Source organism: Ranitomeya imitator, chromosome 2, assembly GCF_032444005.1.
Source record: "Ranitomeya imitator isolate aRanImi1 chromosome 2, aRanImi1.pri, whole genome shotgun sequence".
Lineage (NCBI taxonomy): Eukaryota > Metazoa > Chordata > Amphibia > Anura > Dendrobatidae > Ranitomeya > Ranitomeya imitator.
In genome coordinates, this window is record NC_091283.1 from 625,660,064 (window position 1) to 625,675,475 (window position 15,412).

The following is a 15,412-nucleotide window of genomic DNA, read 5'->3' on the forward strand; positions in this document are numbered from 1 at the left end:
TCCTATGTTAGTAACTATCAGGTCACTTGTGTGCTCTTAACCACTAGGTCCATTGTGGTTCTGAATCACCTGTTCATAACAGGTGAGATATAGCAAGGTACCTATATCATAGGGGCACATTATGCACCTATTGGCTTTTTTCTGCTAGCTGGGTGGTATGCTGGCATGTTATGACATCTGAATTGCATCTATCATTTTTTGAGCATGTTGCTCTATAGTAGTAACCAGTAAATACCCAATACTTATATGGGGCCAATGATATGGTGCTATCAAGATGTTGCTGAGTCCCTAGACGCCTATTCTCTAAGTGTTTATACACCTGATATTGTGTTCATGGGGGATGAATTACATATTCTGTCTCCTCTCTTACATCACATTTCTGGTTGGTCCCATTCATGTTATACGACACAATATACCATTACACGATTGTAACAGGCCGTCTGGCCTTCTATTTCCAACTATCATCTTATAGGGTATAAGCAGAAGATTAGGGACACCCACCGTACAAGCGGGGGCGCCATTCTCGTGTTTCTTAGGGTGCCAGCCTCCGCATCTAGCTAGGCATATATATGCAGTAGCTGTTTTTTGTAGTGTCTAGGGAAATATCACCCATTTCTACACATCTATTGAATGAGTAAGCGGCAGCACTCTCTTGTCACTGGTTCAAGGTACTACTACATGATATCTTAAGGTGGGCTTACATCTCTATCTTTTCTAATAGAGGTTATTAGTGCCTGGGTAGATATCATCCTAGTCATACCAGGGGAAGATATCCCCTTACAATTTTCTATAGCCCAAACCATATAGGCTATTCTACTTTAGGGTATTTCTACCTATTTGTTCTTAATCAATATTTAATAAAGGTTATATACATTTTTACAGGGTTTTTTTTCCTGTAAACCGGTGTTCTTCCCTTGTTGGTTATTTAGTTTGTGAGAAGTCTTTCCTGCCCTGGCATAATACATGAAGATGGGGTCCTGGCTGGGTGTGTGGACCTTAGCTTCGGGATGTCACACCCTTGCAGGCAGCATGGTTGCCGGTGACTTTGGCTGGCCAGGACCAGGTCCTACAAACTTCAATGAGATAGACCACTCCTTAAAATGGAAAGGTCTTTTACCGAACAATAACTTGGTCGGAATTATGTACAAAAGATAGTGGGTGCATAACTTCATGAACATTTCACTTAATACATGGAACGTCTTCCTACACATTTTCTGTCTTCCCTTACTTAGTCCTCTGACTTCACCATCATTCAGCATGGTACTTCAGAACCTTCCCTCAACCTCCTATTAAAAGTGAATATGATCTCTGCCACAGTAGTTGGGTATAGACAGAACACGTTGAACAGAGCTGTGCTGTTCGGCCGGCTTCACACTTGCGAGTTTTACGGACGTAAGTGCGCAGAAACTACGTCCGTAAAACTTGCAAAAAATACGGCACAATTATTCTCTATGCCCCTGCTCCTATCTGCCGTATTAAACTGATCAGTATTATACGGCTTTCTACGGCCGTAGAAAATCGCAGCATGCTGCGTTTGTCACCGTATTGCGCAAATAAAACGTCAATGGAAGTCTATGGAAGCCCCAAAAATACGGATTACACACGGACCAGCAGTGTGACTTGCGAGAAATACGCAGCGGTGTTAGCGAGAAAAGCCGGTAATTCATTGCGGTGTACAGTAAAATCGCACTGACCGCTTCCAGTAGAATAGGTAGAATAAATGTGTACACATAGAATAGGTATATATATATATATATATATGTCAGTGAGACACATTATATATATATATATATATATATTAATATTTATTCCAGCACTAGACAGCTTTAAAGCCGGTATTTCAATTACCGGCTTTTGCTTTCTCCTTCCTAAACCCGACATGATATGAGACCTGGTTTACATACAGTAAACCATCTCATATCACCATTTTTTTTGCATATTCCACACTACTAATGTCTGTAGTGTGTATATGCAAAATTTGGCCGTTCTAGCTAGTAAATTAAGGGGTTAAATGGCGGAAAAAATTGGCGTGGGCTCCCGCACAATTTTCTCCGCCAGAGTAGTAAAGCCAGTGACTGAGGGCAGATATTAATAGCCTGGAGAGGGTCCATGGTTATTGGCCCCCCCCTGGCTAAAAACACCTGCCCCCAGCCACCCCAGAAAAGGCACATCTGGTAGATGCGCCTATTCTGGCACTTGGCCACTCTCTTCCCAGTCCCGTGTAGCGGTGGGATATGGGGTAATGAAGGGTTAATGCCACCTTGCTATTGTAAGGTGACATTAAGCCAAATTAATAATGGATAGGCATCAATTATGACACCTATCCATTATTAATCCAATTGAATGAAAGGGTTAAAAAAAAACACACACACATTATTAAAAATTATTTTAATGAAAAAATCACAAAGGTTGTTGTAGTAATTTATTGTTCGCTCAATCCACTCACTGAAGACCCTCGATCTGTAATAAAGTCAATATAATAAACCAACAATATACATACCTTCCGAGGATCTGTAAGGTCCAATGATGTAAATCCATCTGAAGGTTTTAAAACATTTTGCAGCCAGGAGTTCTGCTAATGCAGCGCTACTCCTCGCTGCAAAAACCCAGGGAATGAAGGTAAAGTAGGTCAATGACCTATATTTACCTGCATTTGCGGTGAGGCGCCCTCTGCTGGCTGTTCATAGATCGTGAGAACTTTCCTAGAAAGCCTGGGAGCTTTCAAGAAGAAGCATAGTTTAAAGATTCGGTCAGGTGAGACGTGATGGGATTACCCCTCCACACTGCTCAATCTCCTGTAGTGTGGCGGTGAGACGTTGCATCAGACTCATTCCATCTCTGTCAGCTGGATCTTTAAACTTAGGCAGTGATTCACGTTGTGCATAGTTTGCGCAGCTATAATCAAGTGACAGGTTGCCTTTAATTACATGAAAACCCTTCAACTCTTGCTTTTCAAGAAACTGAATTTTTTTTTATCAAAAGGCTATATTTGTCTTCCTCAGAAACTCATAGAATTGTGTTAACATGCCTTCTGATAGCTGTCTCTAATGATTCCATCATACACATGAATGCTCAACTCAAGAGCTGATTCTTCTCATATCTTCCAATGTAGGAGAGTCAGGAGGCCACCATCCCAACTTAGCAGACTTTAACATAATGGATATGGAGCCAGCTTAATTCCTTTATGTATATTGCTGTGCACAATCTCAGCAGTCTGTGCAATGTACACAGTCTCCCTGATTCACCAACACACTTAACATTTGTCTTTTACCAGGAGATAATTATATTAAGTGATAGCACATGTGACAAGTAGTGTTGAGCATTCCGATACCGCAAGTATCGGGTATCGGCCGATACTTGCGGTATCGGAATTCCGATACCGAGATCCGATATTTTTGTGATATCGGGTATCGGTATCGGAAGTGTAAAATAAAGAATTAAAATAAAAAATATTGTTATATTCACCTCTCCGGCGGCCCCTGGACATCAGCGGGAGGATCCGGCGTCCGGCACGGCTTCTTTCTTCAAAATGCGCGCCTTCAGGACCTGTGGAATGACGTCCCGGCTTCTGATTGGTCGCGTGCCGCCCATGTGACCGCCACGCGACCAATCAGAAGCCGCGACGTCATTCCTCAGCTAAAGTCCTAGAATGAGCGCCTTCTAGGACCTGAGGAATGACGTCGCGGCTTCTGATTGGTCGCGTGGCGGTCACATGGGCGGCACGCGACCAATCAGAAGCCGGGACGTCATTCCACAGGTCCTGAAGGCGCGCATTTTGAAGAAAGAAGCCGTGCCGGACGCCGGATCCTCCCGCTGATGTCCAGGGGCCGCCGGAGAGGTGAATATAACAATATTTTTTATTTTAATTCTTTATTTTACACTTTAATATGGATCCCAGGGCCTGAAGGAGAGTTTCCTCTCCTTCAGACCCTGGGATCCATGAGAATACCTTCCGATACTTGATGTCCCATTGACTTGTATTGGTATCGGATATCGGTATCGGCGATATCCGATATTTTTCGGGTATCGGCCGATACTATCCGATACCGATACTTTCAAGTATCGGACGGTATCGCTCAACACTAGTGACAAGTCAAACAGTGATCTCCCCATGTCTAGCATGCAAAATAAGCACCACGCTTGACTGCGTATCACCAAGATTGGTCCTTCATTCTAATGACATCATCCACCCCACTCAATACCAAATTCCCCATAAACAATGCTTAGTACCGAACGAATTAAGACATGACCATTCTTTTCTTTGGATAAATTGGCCACAGCGGCCATTTTATTGACAAATCAAACATAAATAACACCAATTATACAATTGTGTAAAAAAACTTGAGGGGAGGGTTCTTGGAACTAAAAAATCTGGCACACCATGGGCAAAAGCCCCCATCCCCCCACAAACTTTTAACAAAAACCTTCTTTACCCTCAGCCGTAACCACCAGCTCGAGGGCACCATGTAACCCGTTTCCGGGCAAACAAACTCCAAAGCTCCCGAGGTAAACTCTCCATCCAGAGCCCGTAAACCAAAGCCAGATCAACCCCATAAAACCTCAACTCCAAGAACCCCACCCCCGCCAAACCAGCCACTGTGATGACAATATGAACATGAACTCCCTAGAAGTAAATAACCCGGTTAATCCCAGATGCCCCAACCCAAACTAATCACCCAAGCCCCAACCCCCAAAAAGGAGGGTGGGTGGGTCTTCTCTCCTTGCTGATGCAACGTGCACTGTCCCTTCCCGCACTTTTTGCCCTAAAACCCACCCCCTCCTCAGCCTAAGCACCCGCCCCGTTTTATCCCCTTTGAACCAATCCCACTGCACTTATTAAAGCCCCCCCACTTGTTTATAGATCAAAGTAGAAAATTGGCTATAGACATTTAATATCTCAGTAACAGTTTTCATAACTAATAGATTAAATTGCTAAACCTGCCAATAGGTAATCTAATGTACACGGGAACTTCCCGACTCTCCACAGCTTAAAGCGGTTACACATAACTAGTTATTGAACCCGTTCAACGCCTGGGTGGTGAGCATATATATTGGTATATGGTCTCCATCCTGGTATGTGTTGCTTTCATCCTGGCCCTAATCTTATCATGCGCTGCTACCATCTTGCGCCCCCGTCCTGTCATGTGCAGCCCCCATCCTGTTTTGTGTACCTCCATCTTGTGATGTGCTACTGTCTTCCTGAGCACTCATCCTGTCACGTGCTCCCATCCTGTACCCCAATGCTGTCATGTGGTGGTCCCATCTTGTACCCAAATGATGCCATGTGGTGGTCCCATCCTGTACCCCAATCCTGTCATGTGGTGCTCCCATACTCCACCCCAATCCTGTCATGTGCTGCTACCATCATGCGCCCTCATCCTGTCATGTGCTACTCTCTTCCTGAGCCCTCATCCTGTCATGTGCTCCAATCCTGCGCCCCCATCCTGCCATGTGCTGCTCCCATCCTGTGCCCTTATCCTGCCATGTGCTGCTCCTATCCTGTGCCCCCATCCTGTCATGTGCTGCTCACATCCTGTCATGTGCTGCTGCCATCCTGCTCCCCCAGTCTGTCATGTGCTGCTCCCATCCTGTGCCCCCATGCTATCATGCTTTGCTCCCATCTTGAGCCCCCATTCTGTCATGTACTGCTCCCATCCTACGCCCCAGTTCTGTCATATGCTGCTCCTATCCTGCGCCCCATCATGTCATGTGCTGCCATCCTGCACCCCTGTTCTGTCATGTGCCACTCTATTGTCATGTGCTGCTCCCATCCTGCGCCCCATCATGTCATGTGCTGCTCCCATCCTGTGCCCCCACTATGTCATGTGCTGCTGCCATCCTGCACTCCCGTTCTGCCATGTGCTGCCCTATTCTGTCATGTGCTGCTCCCATCCATATGCCCCATACGCTGCTCCATAAAGGTTGATGGCCCCCATAAAATGCTCCATAGTATATGCCTGATATGCTGCTCCATAAAGGTTGATGGCCCCCATAAGATGCTCCATAGTATTATATGCCCTGTATGCTGCTGCAATAAAAAAATAAATAACATAATCCCCTATTGTCGCTGGGTGCCGAGTGCTGGGGGGCCTGAGCAGGCGGGGACACCGGCGCGCTGTGGGGGTCAGGTGCCTGAGTCGCCGCTAGCTCAGGCCCCCGGCACTTGCTATAGTCACCTGGCCCTGATCCACTGCTGCGTGCCGCTCCATCTTCCGGGTCCTCTGGCTGTGACTGTTCAGTCAGAGGGCGTTGCGCATTAAGCGTGTCATCGCACCCTCTGAACTGAACGTCAAAGGCAGAGGATTTGGAGGACGGAGTGGCGTGCATCGGTGGAACGGGACAGGTGAATATAGCCGGACCCGTTGCACAGCGTTAATTGCGACATTTTCGCCGTGCAATGCAGTCCGTTAGCGTTAACCCATTTACGCAATGTGAACCTAGCCTAATTGTAGGGAGAGTAGAGGACAATGTGAGCTGTCTTCAGCACCTGGCGCCTGAGAACAGAGCAATGTGTGCTGGCTTGTATCCAGTGTAGATACGTGTGATACTGATGCGGCATACGTATGAAACACAGGGCATCTCCGATACTGTTTTTTTTCCAGTACCGTAAATATTAGGACATGTGAAGGAGGCCTAAGATGGATGACTGACTACCAGAAAGAGCTGAAAGAATGAGGGGGTGACCTCCTACTGTGACTATCTGCCAGGAAGAGATGAGTGACGAATAAACACCCTTACTGTCACTGACTTCTAGGGACAGCTGAGAGAGACGGCGGTACAACTGAGTGACCAGATGACAGGTCAATGATCGCTTAATGACCTAATGGCCAATAATGGTTGATGGCAGAAACAGTACTTTGGAGTATAAACCATTGAGAAAGAAAATCAGGGGCGGGATTATGGATGGCGGTGTTGGAGTTTCCTTTTTGGCTGGAGGAACATTGCATCTGTCCTATATCACACTGGCATAAAAAAGTATCAAGATTTAATAGTATTTTCATCACCATCATAAACAGAATATCAAATGCAACCCAAAGGATGTCCTATATACGACGGTCTACCCAACCATGGACCGCTTCCTGCCCCTCAGTCTGACTTCGTCCAGTTTTTTAATGACGGGGCTGGATTTCTTGGAGGCGACTGTGTAGCTTTGGAGCAGAGCTCTGAACACGTCCTCTGTCTGGGGATGAGTGCTGAGGAAAGCCTTTTCCAAGACATAAAGGTCGACACCTTTATCTTCTGGGAGAGCAGAGATGAAGCTCAGGCCGAAATCGATCAGCACCAGGTTCAGGTCCGGATGTGAAGGCCGTAGGAGCATGTTCGAGGTGGTCAGGTCCCCATGGACGACATCCTCATCATGCATCCAGGCCAATATCTGACCAATCCTTTCTGCAAGGCTGTACAGGCTGCTGCCATGTTCTTGCGCTGTCATTATGAAGTCCCGAACAGTGACTGATCCTTCTATATCCTCCAGGTAGATGCAGTTAGAGACATAATCAACAAAATAAACCACAGGAGTGGCAATACCTGCCTTCCTGCACCTGAAGATTGAGCGCACCTCCTGGGCGGTCCGCCGGTGTGTCAGCTTCTCGTCCAGCGTAGGATGCCTGTAAGTCTTGGGGAAACGCTCCTTCACTACAGCCGCTTTCCCCAGGAAACTTCCCCGGTACACCCGAGCCTCAGCCCCCTGCTTCATGAGCTGCAGCCCCCCCAGGTACCGCCGAGTCTGCTCCCTGCTTATGCTGTCCGCACTGTTCTCCACAGCATTCATGGTAAAGGCTAACCCATTCAGGATACATTCCTTTATGTTGGCCATAATTGGTCCTGTGGTGAGAAGCATTGGGTCAAACAATGGTAGAGATATACACAGCATGAAAAATGTATGTTCTACATACAAATGGCAGTCATGAACAATCTACCGGGACGGAAAGGCATCACTGCACTACAGGAGTCTAGTTACTTCCTGAAAATGGCCAGAGAGTGGTGAGGGGCTTCATTTACACATGAGGGTCATCCTACTTAGCATTGTCTAGACTTCCTTCAATCAGACATATCACATATCTAAAGGATACACCATAAATATTTGATAGATATGGGTCTTAAAAGGCAATATCATGTGCATAAGCCATAAAACATGGAAAGAATACATACTTCTATTTTTCACTATTTTAAACTATTAATCTCATGGGACTCCTATAAGTAAACAGACAATCATTGGTCGACTGTCACAGTATAAAGGCTGGCCATACAAAAATATTGAAAACCATTGGCTCTACTGACAGCTATCTTCCTTACTCCCTACACAGCAACTCAGCTGAGCATTCCTGTATTCCCCATGGGGAGGGTAGATTTAGCCTCAGCCAGAATTACCAGTAGTCAGTTAGAACAGATCCAACTGCAATCCATTGACAAACAAGTTGTCCAGACTAAAAAAAAAAATAAAAATTATTTCAACTGGATACATTTTTTTAACATTGAAAGCTAAATGGTCATCCATTTGAAACTGATCAATAAGGAAAAAATGGATGACCAGTTAACAGATCTGTTTTTCATAGACTTCAATGTTAAAAGACCAGATCCGGTCGAAATCAATTTTACTTAGCACAACTTTCTGACAATAGATTGCTGCTGGTTCCGTTCTACTGAAAGGCTCTGTTCACATGTACAGTAATCAAAGGCGATGTTCACATTTCCACCAACAATTTAACATAACTTAAGCATACAGCATCCAGCTAAAGCAAAAAATACTTCAACTGGTACCAGTTCTTGTGTGGTCTTTGTTCAGCCGATCGCCCAGGTCTGGATCTATCACACACAAGAAATACTTCAGTTGCCACCATGCTGATCTCCCCACTATTTGTGGAGGAGCAGATCACAATCTATTGTTCCCCATCAGAGTGGCTGCACAAGAATTACTGACAACAAGACAACAGTTTAACAAGAAAGTGAATCAGAAAAGTCACAGCATCTATAATCCTGAACCTTTCAGAAACACTCCCACACGTGTTTATCCCACCAGCCTCCCACTTGCAGGGACAACTGCCCATTGACATCACAGCACTGGTACAAGCTCCCTATGACAGTGTAAGGAAGAAGTATACTTACGAGATGGGACGTAGCAGATGCTCAGGTCTCACTGGATTCTTCGATCCTTGATCCTGGAAGTCCTTAGTCCTGGTGGTCTGTAGTTATGGAGGTCCTTAGTCCTGGGGCTCAGGTGAGATCAGTCACAGATTGTGATAGTTCTGAAATCTCAGGACCTTAGGTGACAGCTTTATCCCCTGACTCTCCAGGTTTTGGGCGGGGTAGTGTTTGAATTCCGTGCTGTGATTGGCCGGTGCTCTGGGGGGGGGCTCATGGTGTCAACTTCTTGTCACTTGCTATCCTGGAATTCTTTATCCTGGAATTCTTTATCTATTGGTATGCAATGGTATGCAATTGTTCCCAATGTTTTGAATACACTTGGTCCCCAGCTGGCTGCCTGTGTATTATCATGCAGACATGGTAGTAGCCCTACTTCAGCCCTGGTGGTGTGGGAAAGTGTGTAAAACAGGAATTCCCCCCACTCCTGCATCCTCCCCTTACATGCCTGAGTGACATTTGTCCTGTGTGTGGCACCCATGAGCCAAGTATGCCTTAATATGTAGAGAAGTGATGACATCCAGTCAGTTTTCTGTCATAGATACAGTTCTGGAGCAAATATGGGATTTCTCAGGTTATAGAAACATTCACTGACACATAATCCTCCAAAATTCACCTCACAACTCGTCATCTCCTCTTTGCGTTTCACATGAGGAGATTTTTTTTTACATTTTTTTTTCTCAACATTTTTTTCCTCGAAATTTGAAAAATTATTGAAGGGTGGAAAAGTGCATGACATTTTTTTTTAAATAAGTTTTTGAAGAGTTTTACTTCAAAATCTATCGCAATCTCTTCTAAACCTCTTCAGAAAAAAAATGTCTCTAAAAAATATTGTTTCTTGAAGCAACTCGCATTAAAAAAAATCAGTGTGAACATAGCCTGAGAAATAGATGTATGTCCTAGAGTAGGTATAAAAAGTCATCAAGAAAAGTGAGACGATTTTTTTTTTCACTTATCCATATACAATCCTTTTTTTTACCACAGCGTCTATTAACCATTTACATTTTCCTAAGGTACAGAATTGCAATATATCCCTAAACATCGGATGTTACACTGTGGCTCGGTATGGCATCTGATTTGCGCCCCTATAGACCTGAACGGGCAAGTCTCATCCCATTTTTAGAATAAACTTGTGCATGCTGCCATGTTTTCACATTCAGAAAATAATCGCTTCTCAGCAGCGCCCTATAGAATAACATTGGTCCGAGTGCTGTCCATTTTGTACTTGTGCTGTCCATTTTGTACTTGTGCTGTCCATTTTGTACTTGTGCTGTCTATTTTGTACTTGTGCTGTCTATTTTGTGCTTCTGCTGTCCATTTTATACATACGATACGATACACTTTATTAATCCCGTGGAAAATTATGGTATCACAGCAGTACAACTTACATCATAAGAATCATAAAATGAATTACTTAGTTGACATGACAGTTTGTTGACAGAAGGACATTATACATTAGAATAGGACATACTCAGCGGGTGAACTGAAAAGTAGGAGAAATAAAGTAGACAATCACCTTTATGATTTAACCCTAATGTTATTGTTGTACATACCCATAGCAGTTGGCACTAACGATTTCCTAAATTTTTCCTTCTTACACCTCAGGAGTATTAGCCGGTTACTGAAGGTGCTCTTCTGTCTCATGAATAGCTCATATAGTGGATGTGCATTATTGTTCATAATTGCCCTACACTTTCTCAGAGTTCTTCTCTCCACTACCTCCTCAAGAGAGTCCAGATTGCAGCCGACAGCAGAGCTTGCCTTTTTGATAAGCTTATTCAGCTTATTAGCATCAGAGGCCCGCACACTATTACCCCAGCATATGATTGCAAAAAAGATGGCACTTGCCACCACAGACTGGTAGAACATTTCTAACATTTTGCTGCACACATTAAAAGACCTCAGGTTCCTTAGGAAATACAGTCTTTGAGTGGCATCTCCAGTCCAGTTTGCTATCCAAATGGACCCCCAAATATTTATAACTCTCCACCTGCTCTACCTCCTGACCAGCAATAGTGATCGGTAAGCATTCCAACTTAATCCTGCTATAGTTGGCCACCAACTCCTTGTTTTTTTTTAACATTTAGTTGTAGATAGTTACCATTGCACCAATCCACGAAATTCGACACCACCCTTCCCCTAATACATCCCACAACCACGGAGTCATCCGAAAATTTTTGAAGGTGGCAAAGATCAGATTTATACTGAAAGTCTGATGTATACTGTGTGAATAGAAAGGGTTCAAGCACCGTTCCCTGGGGGTCACCTACACTGCTCAGTAATCTGCTTGACACCACTGCTCCCATCTGTACAAACTGTGGCCGATCTGATAGATAGTCAGTTATCCAATTTCTCATCCCCACCTCCACCTTCATATCAGTCATCTTTTTGTGTAGTAAAGGTGGCTGCAGGGAATTAAATGCACTCGAGAAATCAAAGAACATCGCTCGCACCGTGGTTCCGTCAATCTCCAGAAATGAATGTACACTATGTAACAGAGAAAGAATAGCATCGTTCACCCCCAATCTGTCAGTAAGCAAACTGAAGGGGATCAATAAAAGCGTTAACCCTCGGTCTTAAGTGAGCAAGAACTAATCTTTCCTAGGCCTTCATAGCATGAGATGTTAAGGCTACAGGACGATAGTCATTTAGGGTTGCAGGAGAAGAAGTCTTGGGTACCGGCACCAGACAGGAAGTTTTCCATAACACTGGTACCCTCTGTGTTTGTAGACTTCCATTAAATAGGAGTGTAAAGATCGTACACAGCTGGTCTGCACAAACTTTAAGGACACGTGAGCGGAGTCCATCTGGTCCTGCTGCTTTACCAATGTTAAGTGACTTAAACTGCCTCCTCACATCATTTTCGGATACTGTAAAATTAGTCTGCTCCTCCTCCAATATCGATGTTGCAGAATTTGCACCCAATTCCCCTCCACTTCCAGTTGGCAGTACACATGTACTGCTAAGGCTACGTTCACATTAGCATTTTCCATTTTGCGTCGTGTTTGCGTCGGGCGACGCAGCGGCGACGCATGCGTCATGCGCCCCTATATTTAACATGGGGGACGCATGCGTTTTTTTTGCCGCAAGCGTCGGGCCAAGAAAACGCAACAAGTTGCATTTTTCTTGCGTCCAAATTTCGGCAAAAAACGACGCATGCGTCGCAAAACGCAGCGTTTTTGCGTGCGTTTTGGTGCGTTTTTATTTGCGTTGTGCGTTGCATCGCCGATGCAGCGGCGCTCAACGCAAATGTGAACGTAGCCTAAATCTATTGAAATACTCATTCATCTCATTAGCCTTGTCCAGTTTTCCTCCCCCCACCGTGTGCAGACCTTACCTTAAGCCCAGTCAGTAATTTCATTCCTGACCAAACCTCCTTGGTATTATTGTGGGACAGTTTCTTTTCAACTTTAATTCTGAAGGCTTACTGGGCCTCCTTTATTTTATACTTCAATTCATACTGTATCATTTTAATTTCCTCTTTGTCGCCTAATTTAAATGCCTTTTTTTTCCTGTTGAGCAAATGCTTCAATTCCTTTGTTATCCATGGCTTGTTTGCAAAACACCTAATCTTTTTAGCTGGCACCAGCATATCAGTGCAGAAGTTAATGTAGTCAGTCACTCTACCGACCACTTCATTAACATTTGTATACTCATCCATTATCCCAAGCAGCACATCCCAGTCTGTAAGATGAAAGCAATCCTGCAAAGCCTGTTCATTTGTTGGACTTAACTGATTTAATCATAGCAGGCTGTTTACTAACAACAGGTTGGTAGACTGGTGACAATAGTATAAGATTGTGATCAGATTTCCCCAAGGGTAGACAATGAATAAGCATTCTTGACATTCGCATAGAGTAAAGGTACCTTCACATTTAGCGACGCTGCAGCGATCCAGACAACGATCCCGATCCCTGCAGCGTCGCTGTTTGGTCGCTGGAGAGCTGTCACACAGACAGCTCTCCAGCGACCAACGATGCCGGTCCCCTGGTAACCAGGGTAAACATCGGGTTACTAAGCGCAGGGCCGCGCTTAGTAACCCAATGTTTACCCTGGTTACCAGCGTAAAAGTAAAAAAAAACACACGTCATACTAAAGGTACCGTCACACTAGACGATATCGCTAGTGATCCGTGACGTTGCAGCGTCCTGGCTAGCGATATCGTCCAGTGTGACAGGCAGCAGCGATCAGGCCCCTGCTGTGATATCGCTGGTCGGGGCAGAAAGGCCAGAACTTTGTTTCGTCGCTGGCTCTCCCGCTGACATCGCTGAATCGGCGTGTGTGACGCCGATTCAGCGATGTCTTCGCTGGTAACCAGGGTAAACATCGGGTTACTAAGCGCGGCCCTGCGCTTAGTAACCCGATGTTTACCCTGGTTACTGGCATCGTTGGTCGCTGGAGAGCTGTCTGTGTGACAGCTCTCCAGCGACCAAACAGCGACGCTGCAGCGATCCGGATCGTTGTCGGTATCGCTGCAGCGTCGCTTAGTGTGACGGTACCTTTACATTCCGCTGTCTGTCCCCGGCGCTGTGCTTCTCTGCACTGTGTAAGCACAGCGGCCAGAAAGCCCAGCGGTGACGTCACCGCTGTGCTCTGCTTGCCGGCTGGCCGGCTCTCACAGTGCAGAGAAGCACAGCGCCGGAGGACAGACAGCGGAATGTAAGTATGTAGTGTTTGGTTTTTTTCACTTTTACGCTGGTAACCAGGGTAAACATCGGGTTACTAAGCACGGCCCTGCGCTTATCAACCCGATGTTGACCCTGGTTACCAGTGAAGACATCGCTGAATCGGCGTCACACACACCGATTCAGCGATGTCTGCAGGGAGTCCAGCGACGAAACAAAGTTCTGGCCTTCTAGCTCCGACCAGCGATGTCACAGCAGGATCCAGATCGCTGCTGCGTGTCAAACTGAACGATATCGCTAGCCAGGACGCTGCAACGTCACGGATCGCTAGCGATATCGTTCAGTGTAAAGGTACCTTAAGTCCAAAATAATGTGCTGTCCATTTTGTACTTGGACTGAAAATACGGTCGTGTGAACAAGTCCTTGTAGGAATAAAATAATAAATGGATATTTCTCCATCTATACAAACATTTACTGGTGCTAAGGACTAATGATGGCATATTTTATATTTGTAATATACTTGATTCTCCCAAAATGTCTCCATTACACTTTTCCAGGGATCTAGCGTTTGCTCAGGTTATCATCGGTTACAAATAGATATGATACGTGCCTGATGAAATCACTGTAGTGAAAAAACACTGCTTTTCTGTGTGATGTCAGCCATTTTGACAAAAAAAGAAAATGTAGGACAGCATTCAATAAATTCATGCAAATTTCAGTGATGCGATATTGTGGATTCAGAAAGTCTTTTTATTATTTTGAACTTATCACAAACGAAGGTATAACTGGCGCCATTACTAGTTAATGTGAAAGGATAATAAAATGTTTAAAAAAATAAATAAAAAAAAAGTGACAAAATGTTCCCATCTCGGCCAGCTTTCCTACATACAGGAGTGCTCGTTCATTCAAGCCCTCCTATGTTCTCTTTGTTTCCCTTTCTCTCCAATAAAATGTGTCATACTTTGTTTCTCACTACAATAACTTGTCAAAAAGACTTAATTTCTTGCATTTGAGCGTGCACTTGTGTATTAGTCAAAACTGGAAATGGATCCTAAAATGAGCCAAAATATAAACCAATGAACTATATATTTCCTATATCAGCTATACATTACACCTTTTCAATAATGGATTTAAATTGATCACATACAGACTTATAGCATTGTTTTTTACCCCCTAATTTTCCTTTTTTGTTTTCGCTTGTTTTTCCATTTCTTTAATTAACCCCTTCATGACCCAGCCTATTTTGACCTTAATGACCTGGCCGTTTTTTGCAATTCTGACCAGTGTCCCTTTATGAGGTAATAACTCAGGAACGCTTCAATGGATCCTAGCGGTTCTGAGATTGTTTTTTCGTGATATATTGGGCTTCATGTTAGGCCTGTTTCACACGTCAGTGTCTCCGGTACGTGAGGTGACAGTTTCCTCACGTACCGGAGACACTGACACACGTAGACACATAAAAATCACTGCATCTGTTCAGATGTCAGTGATTTTTTTTTGCGGACCGTGTCTCCGTGTTTGGCCGTGTGCCAAACACGGAGACATGTCAGTGTTCGTGGGAGCGCACGTATTACAGGACCCATTAAAGTCAATGGGTCCGTGTAAAACACGTACCGCACACGGACGTTGTCCGTGTGCAGTCCGTG

General features: G+C 44.7%; 1 pseudogene; it reads right to left on the reverse strand.

The window, feature by feature from the left end:
• Positions 1-6,968: 6,968 nt before the first annotated feature.
• On the reverse strand, positions 6,969-7,816 carry LOC138666752 (EKC/KEOPS complex subunit Tp53rkb pseudogene; annotated as a pseudogene).
• Between the last annotated feature and the right edge of the window lie 7,596 nt (positions 7,817-15,412).